Genomic DNA, 9,739 nt, shown 5'->3' on the forward strand with positions numbered 1-9,739 from the left:
ACAACTATGTTGTAGAAAATGGGAATTTCAATGAGAATATGCATCAAAGATGGAACAATCAAAGGTGGGAGGATCCTCAAGCTTATGGACAACCTTTTTGGCAACAACCTCCTCCGGTTTCATATAGGTATAATTCCATTCCTTATGCATATCAATCTAGTGGATGTGGTAATCTACCTTGTACTTGTCAACAACCATCACCATATGCCTATGAGCCTCATCGTCAACATAGTCCTCAACCATAATCACAAGCCCCTTTTCTACCAAATGCCCTCCTATGACCCTCATCCATCATATAACCAATCACCCTTACCTCATCCTTGTGACCATTATGTTAGAAAATCCATAAAGCCACCACAATTCCAACATCAATACTCCCAAGAACCACAAATTCCATACACACCACCTCCATACCCTTACCAAGAAGAACCACCTTCTTATTATGAACTTTCTCTCCAAAATAATGAACCCTCCTATCCACCCCAAGCCCCAATAGATGATTCTCTCACTTTGCTACTTCAAGGACAAAGAGAAATGCAAAGAGACGTGCTATAATTCACGGCCGCCTTAGATGCGGTGGTAAACTGATTGGCCTTCCAATGCTTGAACACTCAAGGAACTCCCATGGCCACATGTGGAGAATCAAATGAAGAGCATAGCATGAAGGAGAGATTGAAAACTCCGGTGGAAAATGAAGAATGTTGCTTTGTGTTAGAACAATTGGAGGAAGCTATGCATGTTGAAGAAGAGGAAGAAGTGGTTGAAGACTTAAAAGATGCAGAACCTCTATGGGAATCTAGAGTTATAGAAAACCCCTCCAAGAAGATTGAATTTGATGTTGAGGAGGAGAGTGCACAACCTCCAACACATATTCCATATGAAGAATTGGACGGGATAGAGCAAGAATTGAGTTCCCATGGATATGAAGATCATGTATCAAACCTTCTTGGTGGTGAATCCTTTGAACCTGAAGAACCTTCTCCTGGTGAATTTGAAAGAAATGTGGATGTAGATTTCCCTCATCCTCCCATTTATGATTTGAGTGAGGGAGAAGAGTTAGATGAAATTGATGAACAAAGGATTGAATTTGGAAAATCATGTGAAGAGGTAGAGGTCCTTAGAAAAGGAAGGACGGGAGTTGAATACGCTTTGTTAAGATCCTTGGAAGCTTCTTTGCCTAGGTTGTCATCTACTTCTACATTTGAGTGGGTGAAATTAATCTCTATTAGCTTTATTGTCCCACTCGAATATGGCTTGCTTGAAACAGATGGTTAACTTAGGGAACTTTGTGGGATGAAGCACAAGAGAAGTATGTTTCATGGTTGGTATTGCAAATCAAGGCTCATTTTGGTTGACAAATCAAAGATGAGATGCAAAGGTTTGGCTAATGCTCAATTAGGTGGGTCTAGAAGGAGAATTTGGCACTTCATTGAGAATTCATCGTGCGTGCTACCCGGATAGAATAATGATGATCAATTTAAAGACGGGGTGTCAAAACAAAATGTGGGATCCCAGATCGCATAAAGAGAATCAATTTTGGGATCTCATGGTTTGTGAAAAACTCCATCAAGGCTTGGAGGTATTAATTTTGAAGAATGGAGCTTATTGGAGACTCAAGCATTGGTGGATATTCAAGGATGGCTTCAAGCACAAGCCACCTTGATAAGGAGCTCCCCATAAGTCCAACTTAAGGATAATAAAAAAAAAGTGCTAGGTGGGAGACACCCCACCATGGTAACATCTTTTCATTTTTCTCTTTTGTAAATATTGGTAAAATTATTTTAATTTCATGTTTTGATTGGTTTGTTGAGTTTAGTTGGTAGTCTATTATGTTAAATAAGCTTTTATGGTGCTTTGGTAGCTGTTAGAGGTTTGGGATGCTAGGTTTGGTGCAAAAACATGAAAAAATTTCGAAAAACAGAGCACCAACCCACGCGACCCCAAGCTTTTCGACCATCCATGCGTACGCGTCACCCACGCGTATGCGTGGATTCAAAAATTCCACCTCCATACAAAGTCCAGAATGTTGTGCCCACTTGATGCCAACTTTGTGCGCGAGGCACAAGCCTGCCGATGCGTACAGGTCGACTCACGCATACGCGTCACCTCTCTGAATAACCCATCATGCTTACACGTGACATATGCATACGCGTCGCTTCCATTTCACTACCCCATGTGCACGCGTCACATCACGCGTACGCGTGCATCGCCCTGTTTCACTACTCTTCTTTCCTTCTTTTCTTTCCATTTCTTTCCTTCTCTTCCCTCCTTCTCTTTTCTTCCCCTTCTTCAACTACCATCCAACACTACCAATCACCATCTAACACCATTTCTTTTAGTTAGTTAGTTAATAAGTTGTTTTGTTAGTTAAATTTTCATTTAATTTTTTGTTTTTTCACAATAAGTGTTGGATTATTAATTTTGTTTGCTGTTTATTGCTGCTGATTATTGATGAGATGTTAGTTTAACATCATTATTGTTAATTGTCATTGTTAGATTCTTTGTTGAGGTTACATTACTTGGGTTGACTTTTTAATGCTTAATTTTGTGAATACCAAGTGAATGAAATTGCCTTCAAGCTTTCTAAATCTTTTTGAATTGCAAGATTTGGCCACCATGTGATTTGAATTCTTTTCATTGATTAGGCAATTTCTTGATGGATGTTGTGCATTTATCTTAATGCATTGTGTTTCTTGATCATATGTATCCATATGTTTTTGGCTTGAATGCTTTCATGCTTCTTTATTGCTTGTTTGGTTGTCTTAACCCACAAGTTTAGAGCATCTCAAGCACATTAGGATGAGTTGATGCCAGGGCATCTTGGCCAGTTTCACTGACCTTTTCTTTACTATTTTTAGGATAGTTTCATGCATTTCTTTAGGAAATAAGCTAGTTTTGGGTAGATATTCACCTACACCTTGATTCAAGCATACATTGTGCATTTTACATTATTTCATGAGGATTTTGCATGAATTTAGTGACAAATTGTATGCTGCATTACCCATGACATGGACTAGAACTTTGATGCACTCTGTTGCTTGATTTCAGGACCAAAGGAAACAAGGAAAGGGAGGTAACTTGCAAGGTTAATGAGAAAAGTGATTGCCAATAACACTTTCAAAGCCATCATTGCCCACGTTAAGAGTCATGTTAACAAAGTTAACGTGCACTCTAACGTGGAGAAGGGAAGTTGAGCCAACGTTAGTGACACTTAACATTGTCACTAACGTTGGCAAACACTCATGAGTGGCCACGTTAGAGCCCACGTTAACCTAGTTAACGTGGCCTCTAACGTTAAAGGGGGAAGAGAAGCCAACGTTAGTGACATTCAACATTGTCACTAACGTTGGCCTAAGGATACAACACACAACGTTAACTCCCACGTTAACTTGGTTAACGTGGGAGCTAACGTAAGAAGTGAGAGTTGTCGACAACGTTAGTGACACTCAACATCGTCACTAACGTTGGAAGCAACCACACAACCCCAAGGAGCCACGTTAACTTAGTTAACGTGGAAGCTAACGATGAGGGATGAATGATGAGCCAACGTTAGTGACACTCAACATTGTCACTAACGTTGGGATGGCTAAGAATGGCCACGTTAGAAGCCACGTTAACCTAGTTAACGTGGACTCTAACGTGAGATCTAGGGGCACATTGGAACGTTAGTGACAATGTTGAGTGTCACTAACGTTCTCGAAGTTTGGCAAAGCCACGTTAGAAGCCACGTTAACCTAGTTAACGTGGGCTTTAACGTGAAGCAAAAAGGGGCACACTGGAACGTTAGTGACAATGTTGAGTGTCACTAATGTTCTCGAAGGTTGGCAAGGCCACGTTAGAAGCCACGTTAACCTAGTTAAAGTGGGCTCTAACGTGAGGCAAAGGGGTACATTGGAACGTTAGTGAAAATGTTAAGTGTCACTAACGTTCTCGAACTTATACTTTCACTAAATGTTAACACCCCTAATGCCCTGAGCTAAAGTCTCTGCCCACTTAGCACTTTCTCTCTGCAAGTAAAGCCAAGCCCAAATGAAGAAAAAAACTACTTCAAACTCAAGATCCAAAGGCCCAAGACTTGAAGAGCAAACTAGAAGCTGAGAAGAGTAGTATATATAGGAGTAGCTTTGAATTGTTAAAGGAGTTCTGGAGGCTGGGAAAAGAGAACTACTCTCTGTATTTTACCTTCTCTGCATTTTCTAGTTTTATGATGTATTCTCCATCTTTGTTTTCATTTTCTAGAGCTATGAACAACTAAACCCCTTTCATTGGGTTAGGGAGCTCTGTTGTAATTTGATGGATCAATACTAATTTTCATTATTCTTCTTCTATCTTTTCTCTTGATTTTACTTGAAAGCTTTCGATCTTCATCCCATTGAGTAGTTATCTTGGAAAAGAAGCTATTCAAACTTGGATCTCTTTTGAACCATGAAAGAGGAATGAAGAGATCAAGCTAGAAATGATTTCTCATGTTGGACCAAATTGGGTTTGGATGGTTATGTGACTATAACCCTCTCAATACTTGATTTGGGAAATGCATGTGGTACAATCAGTGACCATACTTCATCTCTTCTCATGAGCAATTGACAAAGGAATTGGCTATTGATCAAGACTTGAGAGATTGAATTGCAAGAAATTGTAATTCAATCAATTAAGATTGCCAAGGAGATCAATGAGTGCATTGATTGAGGAAGAGATGAAAATGAACTTGATCCAGAGAATTGCAACATCTCCTAAGCCCAATGAACTCCCCATCTCTGATCTTACCCATTCTCTTTAATTTCTGCCATTTACTTTTATGAGCAAATCCCCCATTCCCATTTACAATTCTGCAATTTATTTTCAGTCATTTACTTCCAGTCCTTTAATTCTAGCATTTACTTTTCTGTTATTTACATTCCCGCTATTTTATTTTCTGCAACTCTCAACCCAAATTCTAGATTCGCTCAACTAGAACATTCTTCTAATTAAAGTTGCTTGATCAATCAATCCCTGTGGGATTCGACCTCATTCTATTGTGAGTTTTTACTTGACGACAAATTCGGTACACTTGCCGAAGGGAGATTTGTTGAGAGACAAGTTTTTCGCGCATCAAGTTTATGGCGCCGTTGCCGGGGATTGATTGTGCATCAACAATGATTAAATTGGAAGATCACTAAATTGGAAGATCACTACTTTTTGTTTTAGTTAAACTTCTTCCCTTCCCCCTCTACTCTTTTGTTTTTCTTTGTTATTTTCAAGTCTGTTTGCTAACCCACTAACTGTTTGATATATTGCATCACCCACAACTAACAGTAATTCTGACACAAATACTTTCTGCACCTAACTTTTCTTGCTTGCACTTGATGGTTGTATGACAGGGAGAAGAAGCGGGGCTTCAACTTCCTTCGATTCTGAACCTGAGAGGACCTTCCTTAGATTAAGGAGGGAGGCAAGAGGAAAGAAAGTGGTTGGTGCTGAGGAAGAAGAGGAATTCTTTGAAACAAACATGGAAGACAACATGGAAAACCATCATGAAGAAGAGGATCACAACCATGGAGGAGGAGGTAGAGCAAATCATGCTGGGGAGGATAGAAGAGTTTTGGGCTCTTACATCAATCCAAACCCAGGCAATTGTGGAAGTAGCATCCAAAAGCCAACAATCCATGCCAACAACTTTGAACTTAAACCACAACTCATCACCCTTATTCAGAACAACTGTTCGTTTGGAGGAGGTGTTCAAGAAGACCCCAATCAACATTTGACCACCTTCCTGAGAATATATGACACAGTGAAGTCTAATGGTGTTCATCCTGATACCTATAGACTGCTCTTGTTTCCATTCTCTGTAACGACCCAACTCCCAGTATGCCATGGTCATACAAGAAGCTAAGTGTTACTAACTTATCCCTCTTAATTATTAACTATTATTTACTATATGAGCCTGTTCCTTGTTAGAGTGATGCCAATTTTACGGGTAGCTTTTTTTTTTTTTTTATATCGTATCGTTGCGGATAACAAGGTAAAATAAACAAGCATATATTGGGAGTAACAGAAAAGCGGCATAAAGAAACATAGAGACACAACTGATAATATACATCATGTACACTATAACAAAACATGCGGCGTTTACACCAGATCAAGTCAGTTTACATCCTCGTCATCCTGCGTAGCTAATATATACACGACACTCCCAGGGCCTGGCCCATACAAAAAGCCACTAATCTGGCACCCAGGCTAGCCTAACCACTATATAGCTCCTAGCTCTCGGGTGTACTAACACAAGTGAGAGACTAACTAACAGATAATGTCAGACTAGAGTGTCATCAAAAGAATGCCCCTTCCGCAGTCAAGCTATATCTACACGTGGCCGTTCGGAGAATCGCCGTGAGACTCGTCCATCTCCTCATCCTGCTCTATCTCTATCTCAGGATCCTCCTCCTCCTCATCATCCACAGCTGTAACTATGTCCTCAGATCCACCAGAAACACTACTGTCACTATGTACAAAACCATTCACAAGCACAGGTCCGTTCGCGTATATAGGAGCTACCCCACCGTCCGATAGTGCCGGCTCATCAGGCTGTGGAAAGTCGGGGATCGGCTCAGGAGGAAAATCCCACTCTGGTGGTATCACAGGTACGTAGTCATCAGCTAACTCAGGCTCATCAGGAATGATAGGCTCAGGTACCGCCTCATTCAAAGGTTGAGCTGGTATAGGGTGCTCAGGATCATCAGGAAAAGGATGTCCAGGTGCGTCAGGGTGTAACCAGGATAAGGGAAAGTCGTAAGGAGCATCAGGGTCAAAATGCGGGCTAGACAGAGGATGTTGAAAAGCTCGATTAGGTAACGCATATCGTCTAATACGAGGCTCCAAACCCATAATGAAGTAACTGTGATGTACCGGATCCTCGTAGACGTAAGGGTCCTCGAACTCATAGAAGATCACGCCCGTCTCCATCTGAGGGGGGAGGAAGGGAGAGAAGGGGTAAGAACTGGGGAGTTCTTAGTAGGGTCGGGGTTATTAGTTACGTTCATTTATTTGATTCCGATTAGCAGATAGATATTAGAATACAGTAAAGTAGTAAACAGTAGTTAAAATAGATAGGGAAAATAGAAAACAGAACACAAACAGAAGAATGCAAGAAAATAAAGCATAGACATAGCACTCAAGCAAACAAACATAAAGAAATTGATCAAACACAAGTAGGAATGCAACAGAGAATAACGCACAGACAAGAATGATGCATGTCTAGTCCTAGTGCAGGTAATGTGCTCATTTGTCGGTTTCTACCCGCTCCCGACGTAACCCAGCATTACTAGCCGGATATGGCTTTCCTGTTGGCTATACCCCTGTGTACAGGAAATAACCCTTCTGCCACCACAGGGTCCACTGCACGCAGGAAATAACACATCTGCCACTGCAGGGTTGTATGCCGACACACCTTCTGTATACAGGAAATAACCCCTCTGCCACTACAGAAATGGAACAGGTGGTCACGGTACTTCTGTAGCAGGAAATAACCCCTCTGCCTTACAGAAATAAAATATGGACCTGTACCGCAGGAAAGCGTTTCTCAGTGGTTGCACCATTATCTATCTGACTGCTACAATGCAGTAGATGAACATATAGATATCTTTGAGGTTGCCTTAATGCAACAGATGACCTCTCAATAGGTCCTCTACTCTTTATCATATTACTCTCTTCGCTTTGTCTCTTTATTCTGCTCTGTTTGTTCCTTTCTCTGCGCTTCCTCACTTTATTCTGCTTTCTCTATTTAACGTATGTATTTAAAGTTTATGTAAATTTCGGTATGATTAGTTAGCCTGCCCCAAGTATAGGTTCATTAAGTCTATACTGAAACAGTTTAACTTTTCATATAATACCTAACCCTATTCGCAAATCAAGAACTAACTATGTTGCCCTAGTTCGTTCACTACTCTTTGTCTGTTTCTCTGTTGTTAAAATTTTACAGACTTTTTCTTCGATTTTTATCTTTTCTTCAACTTTTTATCTTTTCTTTATCTTTGCCTCACTAATATGTTTTTACCACTCCCTAAGTGTTTTATGAAGGTAATTATGAGATTCTGCGCTTAAAGTTGTCTTTCTAAAGCTTTTACAGAAAACTGCCTTTTTCGCATTATTTTATTATTTTTATTAAAATATTATTTTTAATTAAATATTATTATTTAATATTTTATTATTATTTATTATTTTATTAATATATTTTCGAAAATTAACTTTACTTTAACCTTTAACCTTTAAAATTCACTTTTTACCACCCGTAACTTTTAATATTTCTACTTTTACCACCCTAACTTCCAGAAATTACCATATAACCCCTTAAACACCAAAAATTTTACTTCCTTGACCTTTTATGAATCAAAAAGGTGTTCTTCATTGTTCTTCACCACACTCAAAGTGTTCTTCATGTTCTTCATAAATTCTTCAGATTCTTTCTCTGTTTTTACCCGTTTTTCAGTCTTTTCAGCCACCGATTTTTACTATAATTCATAATAAATTAGCAGCCACTAAAACCCCATCTTTTCTACATGATTTCAACACAAATTGAACCTCAATTTAAGCTTAGGGTTTCGTTTTCCCAGCTGCCTAAGAACATGAACTTTAAAGCTTAAATTTCATCAAATTTCATCAGAATTTCACCAAATTTTCACCAAAAATCAATCATATATGCAACCAATTTTTAGCACAGCCAAATAATATAACATTCACACATCTCAAACACAATTAATCAAGATTAATTTCGTGACACCCTACCTGGTCTTGCTGCTCCTAATTCAATCAAACTTTCAGGTGGTCCTTAAACACTTTTTCCTCCTAAATCACATCAAGAAAACACATATTTAAGCATGTTTCCTTGAAACAATCAAAAGAGAGATGGTACAGCCAACTCACCTTGATCCCAGCCTTGATAAGTCATATGATCATGTAGAGAAAGAAGAGAGGATCATTTTGGTCGGATTGGAATTTTGATTTGAGTTTTAGTTCAGCAGAAATCAAGCTTTGAAGATTTGGAACTAAGAACTTTTCTCTCTTTTTCTCTCTACCTATTTTCGGCCACAAAGTGAAAATGAGCCAGCCTTGGGGGTTTTGGGGGTGTAGGGTGAGTTGTGATTGGTTGGCTTGGAGGTGGATTAAAATAATATTAAAATATCTCAGGTGTATAACTACTAAAACTAAATGTATCGGAACACTTGCAAAAACATGTCTAAAAATTATTTTCTAAGCTACTAGCATAAATGACACTAGTAACATATTTATTATGAGAATGAAACATGAATAATGAGGCCTTAGCATTGCTAAAGTCATCAGGGAGTGCTGGTGCTAAGCTGCACCAGTAAATTGTGAACCCTGTTAAACCGGTTTTCTGTTTTTAACTAAAACTGATCAGGTAACCTTATAATATCATTCAAGAGGCTTCTAATACTCATATAATGATAATATCATCCTATTATCTCTCTCCTCTCATAAATCGAGTCCGGTTTGTCAAACTGAGATTATTTACGAAAAATCGAATTAAAACTCCTAACCGATACGGTTCAAAAACTAGATTCCTCGTGATTGCATTATCGAGCTTGTCTCGGAAAAGGTTCTAACTTAAATATGACATAATGACAATGAGGATTGAGATACTTGATGATATATCAAAGGTTTTCCCCTTACTGATCTTCTGGAGAAATTCGTACTTTCACAATAGATCTCGCGTACTCGAAAACCGGGGTTGTTACATTCTACCCTCCTA

Source organism: Arachis ipaensis, chromosome B6 (genome assembly GCF_059453495.1).
Source record: "Arachis ipaensis isolate K30076 ecotype BB chromosome B6, ASM5945349v1, whole genome shotgun sequence".
NCBI classification, from domain to species: domain Eukaryota; kingdom Viridiplantae; phylum Streptophyta; class Magnoliopsida; order Fabales; family Fabaceae; genus Arachis; species Arachis ipaensis.